The 12,892-nt window shown below is 43.5% G+C and overlaps 1 protein-coding gene across 3 annotated transcripts in view; it reads left to right on the top strand.

Moving 5' to 3' along the window:
• The first annotated feature begins 8,966 nt into the window (after window positions 1-8,966).
• The window catches only part of CDIN1 (CDAN1 interacting nuclease 1), a 318,129-nt gene continuing 314,203 nt past the window's right edge, over window positions 8,967-12,892 (top strand). For all 3 annotated transcript variants that reach the window (XM_066605852.1, XM_066605853.1, XM_066605854.1), the window contains exon 1: window positions 8,967-9,044. The gene's annotated coding sequence lies outside the window, so the exon portion shown is untranslated. The remainder of the gene's footprint in view (window positions 9,045-12,892) is intronic.

The raw sequence follows: 12,892 nt of genomic DNA on the forward strand, positions 1-12,892 counted from the left end.
TAAGCTATGTGCATTTAAATGAAGCATTGCTTGTATGCTTCTAGTATCTTGTTCCTAGTGTACTTTTGTTTCTTGACAGTAGTTTTTTTCCCGTGGTTATTTTTAGTCCAGCCCTTGTGGTTTGTTGTTCTCTTTTCCCTGTCTGTACTGGTTGTTGTCTTTTTTAGTTTAGTGTTAGTCAATTTGATTTTCTTGTCTGTGAGTCTTAGTACCTTCTCATTGGTTGTCAGGGTCAGTATTTCAGAAAGGGGCTCCGATAGGGATATCTTTAGGGATCCTCAAGGACAATGGTGTCTTGTGTTAGTGTCAGCATCAAGGATAGATGAAGGAAACCTAGACTTAAACTGTTACGTTCAGTTTTTTATCATCTGTTCTCCATCACCCAACTGCTCCATTATCTTATTGCCATCACCATTCTGTCATCTATTGGCGAGTTCCTATTCTTGCATTTACCTACTGTTGCTATGTGCTTCAAATTATTGCTCATTTGGCTGCCTGGTTGTTACATAATTTGCCCTACTGTAAGTCCTGAAAAACACTATGAGTACCTGGGAAAGGTGACATTGGCAAAATTCAGTTCAACAATCTTGTGTTCAGCTGGCATCGTTACATTCACTCAGTGATCTATTCAAAGCCAGGCTCTCACTCTCTGAGGAATCCAACCTGAACCAAGCTCTAATGGCCATACTCATATCTAGATAGGTTGAATCCACTGATCTTAACATAGGTTTCCATGTTGTTGCGCGCAATAAAGGTTGCAGCATGTTCTATCTTGCCGTGTATTACATGCGCATACACGCCAGGATAGCGCATGGCGATCGGTGGCCCGCAACAACTACGCAATGTCATTGCATACTTGCTGCACGCCACACGACTGTCTGATGCGGATGCCACACTGCAAATTATCATCACTGCTAAGATTCTAGAAATGTCCAAGAAAGATTACTGAAAGTAGTTGAAAGATGTTCTATTAACAAGGACCTGTACAGCATTTGAGGCCATCAATGTTCTGACTACTCAGAAAGGTATTCCTAGAAGTAGTCATACGATTATTTTTATTTTCTGTAATGGAATCAACTTGAATAATGTCCAGTGAACTGAGTTTGTGTCTATATAGGTAACTATTTCATTAATAAACCAGTCAGGAATAGGACTAGCAGATTGTTCCATCGTGAAGCAGGAAAGGAATTGAAAACAATAGACTTGTGAACAATCATAAATGTAAGAATATAGTTACACTATGAGAATTTTGAGGTTTGCCATTCATTATTAGAAGCAGGTCCATTTTCAAAAGGAAACGGACCTTGTCAGGAACCAAGGAAACAGGAAATGTTGTAGCACTCAGCCACCAATACTACATTGTATTGTGTAGAACCACCACAAATAGCATATATTATCTCCCGGCTTTAAATTTCTGGTTGTCAAATTAATAAAAATAACCATTTTGAAAATCATGAAGCAGATGTGTAGATTACTCAGTACAATAGTTCTAAAACTGCCCTGGTTGTTCTGTCCAAAATTAAAATTACAACCAGTCATTTATTTTATTTTGCAGAAGTCACCGGAGTTGCTTTTTTTTCTGTTTGAGAGACGCTCATGTAACAGTCTTTTTTCTTGGGCTTATCACCAACTATTATACCTTTAACCCTTTGCAATCCGATTTTGGATTCAGGGTTTCCTAGGTGGTTTTCTCTTTCTGCCATTATACAATAGCGCCACTTGCTGACTAGAGCCAGTACTGTGGCATTGGACATGCTGGAGAGGCCCCCCGACAACAGAGCGGCCAGTAATATACAGTAAGAATACCCTGCTGGACGTCTTCCAACATCGGAAACTGTACAGCCTTTAATCAGAATGTCTTTAGACGTCAGACAGTGGATTGGAACGGGTTAAAGCACACCTTACATTTCAGAAAGCTTATGCTGCTTTAATAGCCTGAGTGTATCTCGTCAATCCTGTAATATATTTTCATTAATTATTTTTTTGTTTTCCCACTGTTAATCAAGGCTGAAGTGCAGCCCTTCTGCAATCCACTGCCTGTTATTAGGCATTCAGCTTCTTCAGCAACTAGAAGGTTAAGTCATCAGCTCTCAGACCTGCAGTCAGTTTGTACACAATATCTACCACTCATGATATTAGATGTACCTAACCTGCTATGTGCACTTATCTTTATGTTGTAGGCATTTATTAGTTGCTTTACAAGCTCGTGTATGTTTCTATGGTTAGAGCATATATAAAGAATATGCTTTGACTATACAAACACACAACAGCTAGTAAAACAGCAGCTAACAAATATCAATCCAATAAGAATTACACTGCTTTGCCTACAACATAAAGATAATTGCATATAACAGGAGAGGCAGAGATTGTGTACACACACTGACTGCAGGTCTAAGAACTGTGCAAATGCACTGACGCTGAGCCTGTGAAGACAGACCTCCCCCACAGCTAAGACCTCCCAACATTCTAGTTGCTAGAAAAGCTGAATGCCTAATAACAGGCAGTGGATTGAAGAGGGGCTGCACTTCAGTCTTGATTTAAAGTAGTAAAATAAAAAATAAAAAAATGAACGTATTATGAGACACACAGGTTATTAAATGAGCATAAGTTGTCTGAAAAGTTAGGTTAGTTAAGTCACACTTTACAGTAAGTGCTCAAACAGAACTTTTTTTTCTAAATGCTATTACAATTTTTATATTGTATATTGAGAATTATGTAGAAAAAGGCCACAAGTATTACAGATGTGATACTTTTAATGGCTAAACATAAAAATGTGTATATATACGCGTAATTGTATTATTATTTATTTATTTTGTTTTTACACATAAAAATATTTATCAACACAGATGTTTGGTCTAATATGGTACCACTTCATTTTTTGCTACACATAAAAGGTTACGCTGAAAAGGTTTTTCTTTATTTGTAGTGATAGCATACTCAACCATCTCTATAAATATATAGCTTTTAAACATTACTTTTTATTGAAGTTTTTGCATTCAAAAACAGTGCTATTATGAGTTGGCTTTGGGTTTTTAACATGCCCCGAGGTTTTTCTTATCTCAGCGTTGCCTCTCTAGAGATCCCTTACATTCCTCTTATAAGCCACAGCGCACAGTGAATGTTAAGCTTTGAACACAATTGCAAAGTTTACATATATAAATAAATGTTATGTAATTTTGTGGATATACTGCAGCATTTACCTTGTCCTGACCTTGAGTAACAGTCTGTATACTCCACAGCTGTTTAATCATGCAATTACTCTGAAGCAGAATGATCATGAACTGATAGGGACTTTTCAATCTGCTTATACACAGCCCTTTTTGATGTATAGTGACCCTTATAATGTACAGTCCCTTAAAGCGTAATACAGAGTTATGTATAATGTAAACAACCATGTATAGAGATTTTATAATGTACGCAGCTGTTTATAATGTAGACCCTTCTGTTTCTCCACTTGAAAGTTCTTTCTACTGCCAAAGTTTATAAAAGACATAAATATCCCCAATGGATAAAATAAAGGTTATCACAGGTTTAATATGTACTTTCCCACGACCTCCCATATCCGGAGAAGTGGAAGTGTGCATGGTGTAAAGGGGATAGAGAAAGAAGATTAATAATACCTTCCTTTATGTATACAGACCTTTATAATGTATACATTTCTATAAGTATGGAGGCCCCTACAACATACCGTATACAGTTCTGTACTGTGTGTAGATACCGTTATAGTTCTGTATGTATGAAAACTCTTATAATGTAAACAGTCATCTATAATGATTCAGACTTTTAAAATGTGAGGCGGCGTACTAAAGAGAACGAACACCCAGAATGAACATTGTTGCCAATTGTTGTTGACACACAGAAAGGTAACGTGGACCTCTCATGCCAGACATGACATGAGCACAGGGTTAGGCCTCATTCACATGAGAGTACTTGCGCTCTATATTACATATGGAGTTTTTACACGTGTTCTACAGAAATAATCAGGGAATACGCACAGTTTCAGTCCGTGCAAGTGCAGCGCATTTCACGTACTTGGAATGAGTACGCCTATGTAAATCAGCCCTTCGATATAAGGTATATAGTGGAATACATACATATTCCGTATAAACAGATGCCTTATTCATTCTATACCTGGCTAACCCAGGGAATTCTATATACATCTGTTTGTATGCAATATATATTTATTCCACTATATACTACACACAAACCTGCTCATTCCCCAAATGCTAACAATGCCCATTCATTTCATATTTCTTTTTCATTCCGCTTAGTATCTCCCAATGTTGAGTACTTCACCATAAGGGCCTCTTTCACATGGGCGAGAAAATTGCTACGATATCACATCTGTGTTCTGTGCGGCTGCGTTTTCTCTTGGCAATATTGCAATTTTGTGTAGCTACAAAGTCACATGACTTTGTAGCGCTCTTTTACCGTCTAAACATATACAGTGAAAACAGTGCATTTTTCACAGACCAAAATTGAATTTGCCCGTGTGAATGAGCCCTAAATCTGTATTCTCCACCATCATTTTCGCCTGTTTGGCCAAGAAATTCATGATATAGCATCAGTTGACTTTTGGGAGAGTGGTGTCCTAACATAAGTGTGTTGGTCAAGCACTTGGGAAGGCTGGGTGGCCAAGCTTTATGTGCAGCCAGAAGAGTTATCACCCATTGTCCCTAACCGCACTGCGTACATCTGGGGATTTCTTTACAAATGCTTAAAAGTGATGTCATAATCTGCTCCTGTAATCAGCGGTGGAGCTCCTCTACTGTGCCATGTATTGTTATATCCACCTCCGGTACTGAGGACACGGACACGGACAGTGCCTCACCATGGATGGCAGGCTACGGACAGAACCAAAGGGTTTAAGCCAAGCTGACACAGGCAAAATGCGGCCATTGAAAAGCATGTACTTTCACTTTTTCGTTCACACTTGCAGATACGAATTGCGTATTCCATGAGCAGAAGAAAAATCGCAGCATGCTTTATTTTGTTAAGGACGGCCTCCATTGAAGTCAATAGAGGCCGTCTAACTGCCAGCCCAGCAATTAACAGGATATACAAATATTTAAAAAAAACAAAAAAAAAACTGTACTGCCATGACTGACGGCGAGCTGTCGCGGTCATCTGCAATACAGGAAAATCAGGTATGTAGGGTCGCCGGCCGGGCTCAGGAATCCGGTCCGCCCAGCCCCAATACGGCAGTGCTGACTTTCTACATAGTCCTTAGGTTCCCCCCAGCAGGCCACATTTTGAGGATTTCCTCAGTATTCCACAGGTGATGTAATTATTATCAGTGCCGCCGAAGGGTGCATTCACACGGGTGAAAGAATCGTAAGTTTTGTGCATTGCGAGACGGACAAAACTTGCATTAAAATACAAGCCATTACTTGTGATGGGTCTATTTATATGGGCGATTGTTCTCTCACAGCGATGCTGCAAAATGGAGAAATAGCAGCATGCTCTGTTGTCATGCGAGTCTTGCATGAGAATAGTCCTTGCTATAAGCAGTCACCCGCTGATCGCACGGCAAATGGACTGTGCATTGCGAGATGTGCCCGAAGATGTCGGCCGTGATGTGCTGTCGCCTGTGGTAATGCACCCTCTATCATGACCAATATTGATCCAGAGGAAGGTGAAAAACCCGTGTAAGGATCAAAAGTGTTTCCCAATGGGAAACATCACACTCGCACGGCATGCAAGCACCAGGGCTTTTAAGGTCCCATTGCAAACAATGGGCAAGGCGATCCACCAGAACGCGCAAAAGGTAGAATATGCTGCGATATATATATCGCTTGTGTCGATGAATCCATTCAAAAGAATGGATTTTATACTTGTGCGAGTTTTGTGCAACTTGCGCAAGAAAATCGCTTGTGTGAATAAGCCCTAAGGCTAGGTGCAGATGTTGCGTGTTTTTGTGTGGTCCGCGCCACAATCTGCATGTAACACGTTGATTCTACCCCTCATTTGAAGACGTGAAATCAGCTCTGAAAACTCCCATCATAAAATGACACTGCAGATGTAGGGCCCGCACCCGCGTCACTTCCGCTGCCGAGTTTTTTCCCCAAACATTGTGGATAAGATTTGTTGAAATCTGCATGACTTGTGCTGAATACGCTGCAGTTTTTCCGTGCCGACTATTTCTGCAGGATGCAGATTAATCAGCTGCTCCACAAACTGCGCGCACATTATGGTGCAGACTGTTATGGATCCTTAGGCCGGCTCAAACAGTGTAATACGCGTTCACCCGCTACTGTGTGTATTTGTGTGCGCAAATGCACCACCTGATTACACCTACAAGAGAATACGTACAAGTCACATTATGTGAATACGCAGGTTTTCTGTGTACGGCGTGTGCAGTTATGCGAGCCTACTGATTTCCATGGGCTCTCGGTGCACACAGGATAGGTCACAGTGCGGATTTTTGCATGCGATCCCACATCACATTAAGGCCGCTTTCACGCGGAGACAAAATCATGCAATTTTCTCGCAATGTGACAGCGCTACAAATCGCATGTATGTGAAGCCCATGGTTTCCTTCACATTAGCGATGTTTTGTAGGCTGCTACATTGCAAGAAAAAAATCCTGTATTGCTAAATATTGTTGCAATTGGCGAGCTTTCGTGACTCATGTTTCTCTATGGAGCCTTCCCTTGTGTAGGAACGCACGAAAATGCAGTTTTAGTGCAGTGCGACTTTTGCAGTAGGAAATCCTACTGTTTGTCCCGAAAATAAGCCCTATCTGTATTTAAAAAAAAAGCCCTTAGGCTAGTTCCACACGGGCGATCATGATTTTGCTGTGAGAAAATCACAGCTTTTGAGCGGCAGAGCTACTTCTTCTCGCAGAATCATCGCTGCCGTTCGCAATTTTCTGGCGCATTTTTATCGGCATTTTTGACGCAATTTGTTTAAGAAAGTTGCATGCAATGCATGTTTTGTGTGTTGCGATGCGATAAAAAGAAGTCTCCATAGGCAAACATGGGAGGACGAAAAATCGCACACTGTAGTTTTCTCTCAGCACTCCCTGGTTAGGAGTTTGATAAACCCCGCCTCCAGGAAGCGCTGGCTGTGACTGGTTCTCAAGCGCTGCAGCTTAGCCAATCAGAGCGTGCACTTGCTGAACCAATCACAGCCAGTCAATGAGCACTGGCTCTGATTGGCTGAGCTGCGGTGGCTGTGACTGGTTCTCAAGCGCTGCAGCTTAGCCAATCAGAGCGTGCACTTGCTGAACCAATCACAGCCAGTCAATGAGCACTGGCTCTGATTGGCTGAGCTGCGGTGCTCCAGAACCAATCACAGCCAGCGCCTCCTGGAGGCAAGGCTTTTCAAACTCCTGACCAGGAAGTGCTGAGGGAAAATGACAAGCAAGTCTGCCGAAGACCTGAGGAGACGTGCGGCGGAGCTGGACAGCGCCTCTTAGGTGAGGTATTCTTTTTTTTAAATGCAGTTAGGGCTGCAGCACACTTTCGTTTTTCTTGCGTGTTTTTTTCAAGCGATATCTCTGCGTTTTTTTTCACGCGATTGTCAATGGGACTTTCTAATGTTAAAAACACATCGCAGGTTTGTGCTCTGCATTTGTTGTGTGATGCGTTTTTAACATTAGAAAGTCCCATTGACAATCGTGTGAAAAAAACATGCAAGAAAACCGCAGGTGTGCAGGAGCTGTCAGGGCCTATTTTCGTAGTGGGGTTATATTTCAAACTCTCTCCCCCCGAAAACCCTGGCAAAAGAGCGCTACAAAGTCGCAATATTGCCGTGAGAAAATGTAGCGATATCGCACAGAACACCAATGCAATATTGCTGCTATTTTCTCGCAACGCTGTCTCCCGTGTGAAAGAAGCCTAAGGGTGGATTGACGTGGGCGAGAAAATGACGCAATTTTCTCCTGATGTGAGAGTCTGTAAAAGAGCCGATTATGAAACCAATTTTTTTTTTAATGGTTTCCTTCCCATCTGCCATGTTTTCACGCATGCGATGTTCAGAGGACAAAAAAATAGCGTCATGCTCTATCTTTCTACGATGTGCGATTTTTATATCTCCCATGTTTCCCTATGGAGCCTGCTTCTTATCACATCGCAACGCACGAAACATGCATTTAACACTAGAAAGTCCTATTGACTTTCACAAAAAAATCACGGCAAAATTGCGCGATAAAAACGTGCGATAGAATCACAAGCGGCAGAGATGATTTTGTGAGAAAAAGCAACACTGATGCTCAAAAATCGTGGGAAAAAGACGTGATTTTGCCACAATTTTCTTGTGGCAAAATGGCGATCGCCTGTGTAGAACTAGCCTAAGGGCTCCTTCACACTGGCCCCCCTATTGCGCTCGCCACCATGTCGTAGTCCCGTGGATGTGAGGCGGTTTCATGTGAAAACAGCCTTGCATCACTGCAGGGATGAAGGGGATCCCCAGCTGCGGCTGTCAGACATGGCAGGAGGATCCCAGTGCGCAGGGAAAAAACGCACATAACGGAACGCACCAGTGCGCTGCTGTTCTGCCGGTAATGGGGCTGCGATGCGAAATCAGGCAGGGAGATAAAACACGCCGCCATGTGTTTCGTATGTCGCGGTGCCATGCAGGAAAACATCGCCCATGTGAATGACCCCATTTGCGCTGCGATCTTGGCCGTCTGTGTATTTACAGTATTTCTGTGTATGCACGCCCCAGGAATTTGCTTGCGCAAAAAAAAAAAAAAAATACAAGCATGCTGCCATTGATGTTAATGGCCATTTAAGTTTAGAATGTGCTATTTTCGTGCGCAATACACCTGGAAACAGGGTATACTTTCTTTTCAATATCATTTACACCCGTCTTTTACCACAGTGTTCTGTTATACCGCACAGTCCTGCGTGTACAGCGCTGGAGGCTGCGCTCTTATCGTACCTGTTGCTATGGTTACAACACGCTCTTGACTACAGCGGACTCCGCCCGCCCACGTGACTGCTCACATGACTGTGACGTCACGCAAGGTCCTGAGGCGCCAGTGTGTGCAGCGTTCTGTGCTCGGGCTGTGGTCACGTGTGTAGGACAGGACGCAGCAGGTATAGTACCCGGCTCTCCTGTCTTCGCTCCTCGTGTGCTGATGCGTTATAACGTCACCCGGGAGAGCTGTGTGGTGACATAACTGTCAGGGACCTGGGGGAGCTGAGTGACAGCCCTGTACATGCAGCCATAGCTGTTGTCACTCTGCCTACAGGACGCGGGGTTTCCCGCCTAATATTTAAAAATCATTCAGCGCCCCGCCCCAGTACATCCGGGCATTGCTCCCCTCAGACGGCCGCGCACTGCCTGTTGGGCAGCTTGTTCTCACTTGGCGCCCAAACTGGCCCTGCTGTGTGAGCTGAGGCAAACCGCGCCTGACTGCATTCACACAGGGCGGTTTGTGTGTCGTAAAAACGTATTTAGCGCCCTCCATGCTGCCCTGTGTAATTACAGCCTCAGGCCGTATTCACATTGACGCGTACGATTGTAATCCGTGAAAAGAGGACCAGATTTTTGTGTGATTTTCATACATTTTTGCATTTTTCACGAACAAGTGTCATACATTTTTAACACGTATTTAAAAAACAAAACAAAAACACAGTTGTTTTTCTTCTTTTTTTTGCATGGTACCAATAGTTAGGCCGTGTTCACACGACCGTATGCGCCAAACCCTGCATGAGTCACACAGGGTTCTACCGCCGTGTATATTGTTCTGTGCAGGACAGCGGAGCTCACGTACATTATGCGCCGTTTTGGTGTTTTTTTAATTTTGTCGTGTAAATTACCTGCGCCGACGGTGAGCATATACATCACCCTCATTACACACCATATACATCACCCTCATTACACACCATATACATCACCCTCATTACACACAGCGGAGAATGGGCTCGCACGCATAATATGTGGCAAAATAGAACGCGCTGCCGCCTTGTTTGCGCTTCAATATTGCGCTATATTTACACGCAAATGTGAGTAAACTGCGTAAGGCAATTTATTTACCTGCGACGTGCCGCAGATCACATGTGCGTACATTGTGCGTGTAATACGCGGTACGCCTACGCTCATGAACGCCCGGCCTTACTTGCATTAAAACGGATTGCGATCACATCATGTGAGAAACAGAAATAAAACTTAAATGAAGCGGGCGCACACAAACGGGCGGATGGGAGCGGTTTCCCGTGCTGATATATGCACAGTGTATCGCGGCGCAGATGGAAAATCTCCCCTCAAGTCGTCATTCCGGCGTTTCTATCTCTTTTCCTTTGAAGTAGCGAGCGTTTCCGCCGCTCATATTACAACGTTCGTCATGTATGGACTATAGAGCATACTCCGATTTTTCTTCCGCTCGTGGAATACACGATTCGTACCCGCGAGTGTGAAGGGAAATTTGCAAATACACGCCTTTCAATGACCATGGTTTACCGCAGGTCTTCTGTGGGGACGGCGATCACAGAATCCACAACTAAAATCCATTCGTGTGAGACCCCCCCCCCCTTAAAGGTTTCGCAATGCGACAGCGCTACAAATCGCATGTATGTGTAGCCCATAATTTCCTACGGGTTCTTTTACATTAGCGAGGTTTTGTAGGCTGCTACATTGCGAGGATGCAAAATTGTGGCATGCTCTATACAGTGTCGCGGTTTTTGCGCGGTGCGTTGCAACTTTTACAGTGGGAAATCCAACCGCAAAAGCCCTAAAATAAGACCTAGCTACAGAAAGCAAACAGAAATCTGTGTGAAAAACCACCCCCAGGATACGTTCGCACACAGAGGTTTTGTCGCAGATTTTCTGCAGTCAGAGTCTACCACCAAAATCTGTGTCAAAATCTGCAACATGATTTTGCCGTGAACCTGTAGCAGACTTCACCCCTTCAGTAAAAATCTGCAGCAAAATCCACTATGTGTGAACATTTATCTCACGTGCAAAATAATGGGAGCTGCTCTATCTTTCTGCGTATTTGCACAGTAAAGATCCCATAGAAGTCTACGAGAGGTGCGCAAATGCACAATATGCTGCCCGATTCCATGGAAAAAAGAACACATCTGGACCTGAGCAGGCCCGCGTTTGCAAAAAGTACAGTACTGTGGCGATATGTGCGCAAATATGTTGCGCTGAAGCAGACGCATTTGCACATATGCTCGTCTGAAGAAGCTCTTACGGTGCATGTACACAAGCGCATGCGTACATTGGTGCACAAACACGCGTGAATGCAGTCCGTGCAGCATTGCTTTCAACGGGGCCACAGCTGCTGCCAGCGGCCCTAATGAGAGCAATAGGATGCCGGCACCCCTACAGTGATTTTCAGGGAAGTGCCTGAATTATAAGCCCTTCCCTGTAAATCAGCCATGGTTTATGTTTAAAAAAAAAATTTTAAAAAATTATATATATATATATATATATATATATATATTCACCTCTCCGCCGCTGCTGTGTAAATATTCCCTACGGGGAGTATAGAATACCCTGCCACAGCTGTGGCAGAGGATTTCTTCATCCCTGCAGGGAGTCCCCTTTTCACTGAACACTGTGACAGCACTGTCACAGTGTTCAGTGACAAGGGGACTCCCCGTGAGGCTGAAGAATTCCCCTGTCACAGCTGTGGCACAGGATCGCGATGTTCTCCCATTGCTTTCAATGGGACCGGCGCTTCTGCAGTCTCATTGAAAGCAATGGGCTGCCGGCAAGTCCTGCAGGGATTTTCGGGGAAGGGCATTAAATATAAGCCCTTCCCTGAAAATCATCCCTAGAATGTGTTAAAAATAAAAAATATATATATATACTCACCTCTCCTCAGCTGCCGGGCTCAGGTGCGTCCAGCCACGTCTTCTCCCTGCACTGCTCTGAATCTGTTTCAGAAGATGGGGATTTAAAATTCCCTCCTGCTGAAAGGGCTGTATCTGATTGGCTGAGCACTCAGCTAATCAGAGTGAGCACTCAGCCATTCATTGAATGACAGCTGAGTGCTGCCTGTGATTGGTCACAGCACTCAGCCAATCACAGGCAGCTCTTGGCCATTCATTAAATTCAAAAATGACATAAAAAAAAAAAATCACAGGTATACAAGTGCGATATGGGTCAGTTTCTGGGACTGATATTGCACTCGCTTGTGTAAATGCAAGCCTAGGATGCTTTCATATGAGGGGAATATACGCACCAGAAGACGTGGCTCAATGTGCTGCTGTGAAGTTCTGCTCCAAAATGCTCATGTCTTTATGCAGATTTTGATTTAGAATTAAAGGGAACCTGTCATCACCTCTGAACCCCCTTAAACTATGTTATGGGGCTCAAGGTTGGGGGAATGTGGATTCCAGAGAGTGGTGTTTCATGTTCACTGGATGCCCTGGTCCTGCACTGTGTCCCCGTGAAGTTTGGGTGGTTTCTCACATTTTTATTTTTGTGAAAGATGCAGGTTTCATGCAGTTTTATGAGCTAAAGTCAAAAGTGTATTTAAAAGATGAGGGAAAAATAATGGAAGCACTTGTACTATTCCTTCCTGCTAAGACCACGTTTGGCTGAAAAACTCACTTAAAAAAAAATCCTGTATGTGAAACAGCCCTTATGTTGATGACTTTGCCCAAACATCACTGTGTAATCAAGGTTTATAGGGCATGGGCAATTAGTTAGGTCTCCATTGACCATTGTAGGTGCCCATACACCTTCAGCAGCTGTAGCCGACAGCAGTTTCCTCTGGCTTCTCCAATACACATGAATGTTTGGGTGAGCATTCATGTGTTTAGGCAGGTAAGTTGCAGCTAGAGAGCTCTGGTGGCAGCTTATCTCCCATGGAACGATATTCAACGTCCACAATCCTTTTTTTCCTAATCAGATGATATCATGGAAAAGAAGCATCAGAGACGTTGAATTTTGTTGAATGGCCCCCATGTACATTAGAGTATTTGCTGCC

The sequence above is a fragment of the Eleutherodactylus coqui genome, chromosome 6, assembly GCF_035609145.1.
Source record: "Eleutherodactylus coqui strain aEleCoq1 chromosome 6, aEleCoq1.hap1, whole genome shotgun sequence".
Lineage (NCBI taxonomy): Eukaryota > Metazoa > Chordata > Amphibia > Anura > Eleutherodactylidae > Eleutherodactylus > Eleutherodactylus coqui.